Source organism: Rattus norvegicus, chromosome X (assembly GCF_036323735.1).
Source record: "Rattus norvegicus strain BN/NHsdMcwi chromosome X, GRCr8, whole genome shotgun sequence".
Lineage (NCBI taxonomy): Eukaryota > Metazoa > Chordata > Mammalia > Rodentia > Muridae > Rattus > Rattus norvegicus.
The window spans coordinates 10,685,828-10,692,410 of record NC_086039.1 but is presented as its reverse complement, the minus strand read 5'-3'; the positions used below and the strand labels follow the sequence as shown (position 1 = coordinate 10,692,410).

Here is a 6,583-nt window from a genome sequence, read left to right as displayed (position 1 = left end):
TTGTGTGGCTTTTGGTAAAACCTTGTGATCCACCCATAGTGAAGCCAGGGAAATAAAAGTATCCTCATCTCATTCCTCACTCATCTCATTTTGGCCAGTATCTGCCATTAACTGAAGTTAGTCAGAAGTCGGAAGACAGTGGATCTGCCAATAGAATTCAAGGTCTGGCATCAATAGGAGAGGCCCTTGGTTCTGAGAAGGCTCAATTCCCCAGTGTAGGGGGATGCCAGAGTGTGAGGTTTGAGTGAGTGGGCAGAGTGGGCACATCCTCATAGATGTAGGAGTAAAGGAGATGATAAGGGAGTTCCAGAGAGGAAACTGGGAAAGGGGATAACATTTGAAATGTAAATACATAAAATATCCAATTAAATAATGAATTCAAGGAAAACAGTTTCTCATGGTGCTGGACAGGGTAGAGAAGACAATATTAAATCTAACAAAAGTGAAGGGAATTAAAGGGAAATACATAGCACACAATGAAAAAGTCATATTTATAAATAATTCCTTATTTGGTTTGCATCACTTCTTCTGGAATGGCAAGGTAAGTCCATAAATTCAGAGGGAAAATAGTTTAGCTAAGAAGTTATTGCTAAGTTCTGACTTATTTCACAAGTCAAAGACTCTTCTTTTGTAGAGAAGGATAGATGCACTTTATATCTCCTAGGAAAGCTGGGAATGAGAAAAAAGTCATGTAAAGACTTGTTACATCTATCCACTCACACTCTTTCTATAGTCATGCTATAATAGTTAAGAACTTCTAAGTATATGCAGCTCCCTGTATTTTCTTCCTATATATTTACAGTGTATCCTATATATTTACAGCCATTCCTACTTTTTCATATTTTTCAAAAACATAAGTAGTTCATGGTATGCATCCACCCATCCAATAACCATAGAAAGGGATAGTATTTGGTTTGCTAAAGATCACACTTTTTGAAGTATAGTGGAATATAATCTATTTCATTAGTATTGACTATTGTGCTCAATCTTCATAATCAATGAACATTAATGAGATCATGATGTGTGTCTTTGGATAGAGATGGCTTTCTGGCTACTGGCCAGGCAAGGGTCAGAGAGATATCTGAGAATGAAGGAAGCATGTATGGAATAAAAGTGCTTGAAGAGAACCACTGCATTTATAATGTTGCTGACCTGGGTATACTATGTTGGAGTAAAGGCTATTACTAAAAGACAGATCTTGGACAATCTTTTCACTGAATTCTTTTCAATGTTGTTTTGATTTTCCTAAGGCCTTCAGGCACAACATTAAATAATTTAAGATCCCTAAAAGTTTTGGGTAGGCACTTAATGCTATAAATGTTCCTCTTAGAGCTACCTTCATTATGACCCATAGGTTTTGATTTGTTGTTTTCATGTTCAATCTAGATTTGTTTTGTAATTTCTTTCTTGATTTGTTCAGTAAAATTATTCTATAGTGTCTTAAGATAAGTTCAAGATGTTTCTTTAGGTCAAAATAACTCTTAGTTCAAAATGGCAGGCAGATCTATAGTTGTAGCATCAAGTAGGTGGCTGGATGTTTTTCAAAATTGGTATTATAATGCTGCAGGACTCTGTAAACTGGGGTTAATGTGAGATGATACAATACATTAAACTGAAGATGGAAGAGAAGCCATAAGAAGGCTTCCTGAGGACCTTTATAATAGCAGAATGTTATTAGGAGATCCCTAGACCTGACTATGAGGTATTAGATCTTGCCTAAGGATCAGTGGACAAAATATGAGGAGGACAAATTGTACCTTGAACCGTATATGAAAGAAGTTATTTGGGAAAGAAAGGAGAGTGGACGAAGAAATGATCTTGTAGTAAAGATCTGTGTGTGTGCCTGGTCTTTCCATATTTTTATGAAGTTATTTCAACCAGAATTACAATTTAAGAATTATTTGCTCTACATAAGTCTCACTTTAAATAAATGTCTATTGTAACTATAAAAATGATTTTTTTTTGGTTGGGAAATGAATCTTCTTGTTTCTAAGTGGAGAGACAATGGAGAGACCCTTTATGCTTTTCTTTGACATAGACTTTCAGAAAGTCACATATTTTCCTAGAACCTCAAATGAATATCAGTGTAAAGGCTCAAGGTATGAATTTCTTATATCCTCTGCTGAGATACAAACTGCTGTAAAGAGAACAGCTAAGAATTAGTGACAGTCTCAGAGGGCTTGTGTATGGCTGGGGAATGATAACAAACCTTAAAGGAATAAAAAAGTTGTACAAAAATGAAAAGAATTGATTTTACAAAGGAAATCTATACGCATATAAAAATGTGAAGCAATAATAAATACCGAATACTCCATCAACTTTAACTCTTGTTAATTAAGCCATGTCTAGTTCATAGTCATGGAACTTTTACTGATTCATCATTGTCTTCAAATCAACTTTTTCAGGAATGTTGGTGTCCTAGATATGGTGATGGAAAGTCTACTATCAAGCAAAACCTATAATCATATAATAGACAAGCAAATGATTGTCTCAGCTAATAAAATTGCATTTCTTAAATTCTGTTTATTAATATCTCCCATGTGATATTCAACTGTATCAAAGCATGGGAAAGAATGACATGTGTTAACACTGCTTTGCAGCTTCCTATTTACATGTGACCTTAGACAAGTTGGTTAACTTTTCTGAATTTCAAATTTTCCATTGTGTGAGACAAGAAAAATAATGTCTCTCAGAGGATTATTTGGTAATTTTTAAATAATATTACACATATGCATGACAGATTCACCACAAAGTAGGTACGTGTTTGGTGAATAGTATATATTATTAATTATGAATTTCAATAAAATAAGCTTATTTGGATGTTTTCTAGTTTTTAAACTTGGGTTAAGGAAGACACTAGCATCCCCATTGTGATTTGTTACCATAAGTCAACCTCTCTACAGCAATTATTTTGCTGGCAAGTAAGCAAGGCCATAAATCAATAACAACTCTTGCAACCTCAGGACTTATCGATCTTGATGTTTATCTTCTATAATGTTCTTGGAAAACCCAATTATTTTGGGAAGTTACCCAAACTGATTTACCCATTATTCAATATTGGTTTATTAGTAACATGTTATAAAAGCATTTTATTGATTTTCTTTTTAAAAATCTCTTTATACACAATATAGATATTTAAACAATATTTTTAGAATTTTTATTAAAAATAGGGTAAACATCAAGAAATTCTATTTAGTACATGCATTTAAGGTAGGTTACAATTTCATGTGGTATAGATTCTACCAATCTTAAAGGGTTAGCCATTGGGAGTTACTTGAAACCTAAACATCCTTTTGTTAATGCATCCAGTGTTCTTCCCTCAAACCATATAATGTTTGGTGCAGAATAAATATCCAGTAAATATTTGTTGAGTTAACAAATGTATGAATGAATGAAAGCATGAATACATAAAAGCACTGATTTACAGTCACCCACTTTTAATGTCCAAAAAGGTAGCTCTATTCTTTCCAATTTTTATATATTCTTAGATTTATAGGCAAATATGTAAGCATATGTTTTTCTAACAGTAGACTGTTGTTGAAAACTTCAACTGTTTTTGTTCTGTCTTTCAGATTTATCTCATTGATAAGATAAAAAATGTGATGAGGCATAACATTTCCTTTTGTGATGATGGAAGAAAGCAATATACTGAAAAAATGGGGTTTGAAGAGGGTTTGAAGAGGGGCAGAAGTTATCTATACTTAATCATAAGGATCTCATGATGTACTGTTTAAAATAAATTCCAAGTCACTATTTGATAATCTCTAATGTGATTCTTATGATCAGATGCCATTCGACCAGGGACTTCTAGCCGGCTACACCTCATGAGTAGGCAGGTTAGCCAAAGCCAGTGTTAAGAGATAACTGTTACAAATGAAGCTTACTTGAAATAATCATTCCCCTTAATATCTGTGTTCTCAAGTTTAATATCAATATTAATAATGCCTTTCTATTTCATGTGAACTTTTAAATTTTATCTTAAAGATACTCACACAGCCATCATCAAAGTTGCAATATCATAGCAGAAGATTATAATTCATAGGGTCCACAAATCCTGTTTATAAACCTCCCATCACACATTCACGGTGGCAAATCCACACTAGCCATGAGCTTGCACTCTACTGTGTCTCTTACTTTTCCTCACATTTATACACATAATAGTGATTCAAAAATGCAAAGATGTGTCATCATGCTATTATTGGACATTTGGCATCTCTTTTTGGCTTATTTTCTTAGGTATCCTAGAGTTTTGCCTTTAGAAAATGTTCTCACAGATACATAAAAATAAATATATAAATAGTTATCATATACTAATAACCATTACAACATTAATAATCTTTTAAAGTCAATATGTATCCAAGTAGTTTTTCTAGAGGCAGGAATTTGCATTTACAGAATAAGAACTATCTAAAACAAAAGGTATCAGATAATATTCTAGTGAAGAATATATACTTGGCCCTTTTATGGTTATTTTCTCATAGAACCAGACCACTAAGAACTGTTCTCTCTTTATTTCCACAATAAAAATTATTATTAATAGAATTTATTAGAAGATCTTTGAAGGCAAGTGTTCTCTATGCATTATTTCCTTTAAAGCTCTAAACACTTTTTTTGGATTAAATACAATTACCATCACCATTTTGCAAATGAGAACACATGCTTTATCCGATTCTAGTAGCCAGATTATCAGTCTTCAGTATTTAAGATGACTTTAATGAAAATAAATAGAAATATAATAGTCCTGTCTTTGGATTCCAAAGTAATGGATCTCCATTAATTATATCTAGCATAGTGGTTCTAAACATTCCTAATGTTGAGAGCCTTTAACACAGTTCCTCATGTTGTGAGGAAACTATAAAATTATTTTAGTTGTTTGGTTTCCTGTGCTTGCCTCTCACCATCAGGTTGTCTCTGGTGTTAGCTTGTCTTGCTGTTTCTGATGGTGGCTTGACCCTCCTGTGGGCCTGTGTGTCAGCACTGCTGTAGACCTGTTTTCCTGTTTTCTTTCAGTCAATTATGGGAACAGACTGTTCTGCTCTCAGGCATGTAGTCATTCCTGTCTGCTGGCTTTCAGCTCTCTGTGTAACCCCTACTTCTTCTAGGTCCCTGTGCACAAGGGGTCACAGATGGCACAATGCATTTTCCTCTTGAGTCAGGAATGTGGGCAGAGAGTATTCTCCTCTGGTTTCACAGGAGTGTCTGCCCCTCTGATGGTCTAGCTCCCCCGCCCCCCCCCCCCGGCCCCACCACAGGATTTGGGTGCAGGGAGCTGTTTAACAGGTTCAGTTCAGATCTGGGTGCAGTCTGGACCGCGGGTCTCCTGCAGCTTGACTGCTCTTATATTCCTGTGTCTAAAGGCACTATGCAATTTCCTCTTGGACCAGGAAGAAGTTTTTGCTAATTTTAGGACTCCTGGAAGTAGAGATGAAACTCCAGATTATAGCTCCTTTTGTCTCTGTCTTTTGATTCCTAGTGACCATATGAACAAATGGTTTCTTTTACCATATGTTCCAACCATGGTATAGTGTCTCATCACCAGCCCCAAAGCAATGGACCAAGTGACCATCAAATAAGACATTAAAAGTTGCAATTCATAAATATATATTTTAAATTACTGATTTCAGGTATTTGTTACAAGAGGGTAGAAAATTCACAACTTAAGCTGATAACATCTGTGATTCAGGGCAGGACATGGACCACCCTAACAGGCTATGTTTTTCACTGTAATTACAAATATTTCAAGTGCACAAAGAGTAAAATATCACTCTAAGTAATAAACATACTTTAAGATATACTACAGTATGATGGGTGCCATGTAGGAGAAACTTCAGTGGGCAAGTGAGATTCCTGGAGAAGGTCCACCATTTTGCATGGCAGAATCCTAGTGTGGCACAGCCCCAGGGGCTTTGTCCCAGGATTGCTTCTTGCTGCTGATATGCCTTCTTGTGTTTGTCATTACTGTATCCCTCATTTCTCTGACATGGTGTATTTGGGAAAAGAAAGACTCTTTCTACCTATAGTCTGTTATGATTGATTCTTGTGTATTAGTCTACCATATTGTGCAGATTCCCTTGCAGAATCAACATGAAGATGGACTTTCATGAAACAATACTATTTAGATGAATTAATGATTTTATAGAATTCCTGTTTTGATTCAAATAATTTTAGGATGTTAGAGTAATTTACAGATGATCTAAGGAGATTATTTTAGTCATTTTTCTAGAAATATATATAAAAAACAGTTAAAATCATGAATAAAATGTGACCCCTCCACAAAGAATATTAAGTAAAGTCTTCATGAAAAGGGATACAATGAGTTTTCATGCATTACAAGTATGTAATTTGCAATAGGAAGAGAAATAAGCTTGGGATACAGTTAGAATCAAGGAAAAACATTTTCTATCAGATCCAAGGTTGAGGCCACAGATGGGTACCATGATAAAGCAAAGCCATGAATATATAAAACTATTGCTTGGAACTTACAATGATCCTATAGAATGAGATGCAGATAAAACAACTGCTTTGAACTTATTAGCAACAGTCTTCTGTAATTCTCATGTAACCTTTTATCTGGGAGGCAAAT

General features: G+C 34.7%; 1 pseudogene; it reads left to right on the top strand.

Annotated features, from left to right (window-relative positions):
• Window positions 1–1,491: 1,491 nt before the first annotated feature.
• On the top strand, window positions 1,492–3,857 carry LOC103690799 (cytochrome b-c1 complex subunit 7 pseudogene; annotated as a pseudogene).
• Window positions 3,858–6,583: the final 2,726 nt, after the last annotated feature.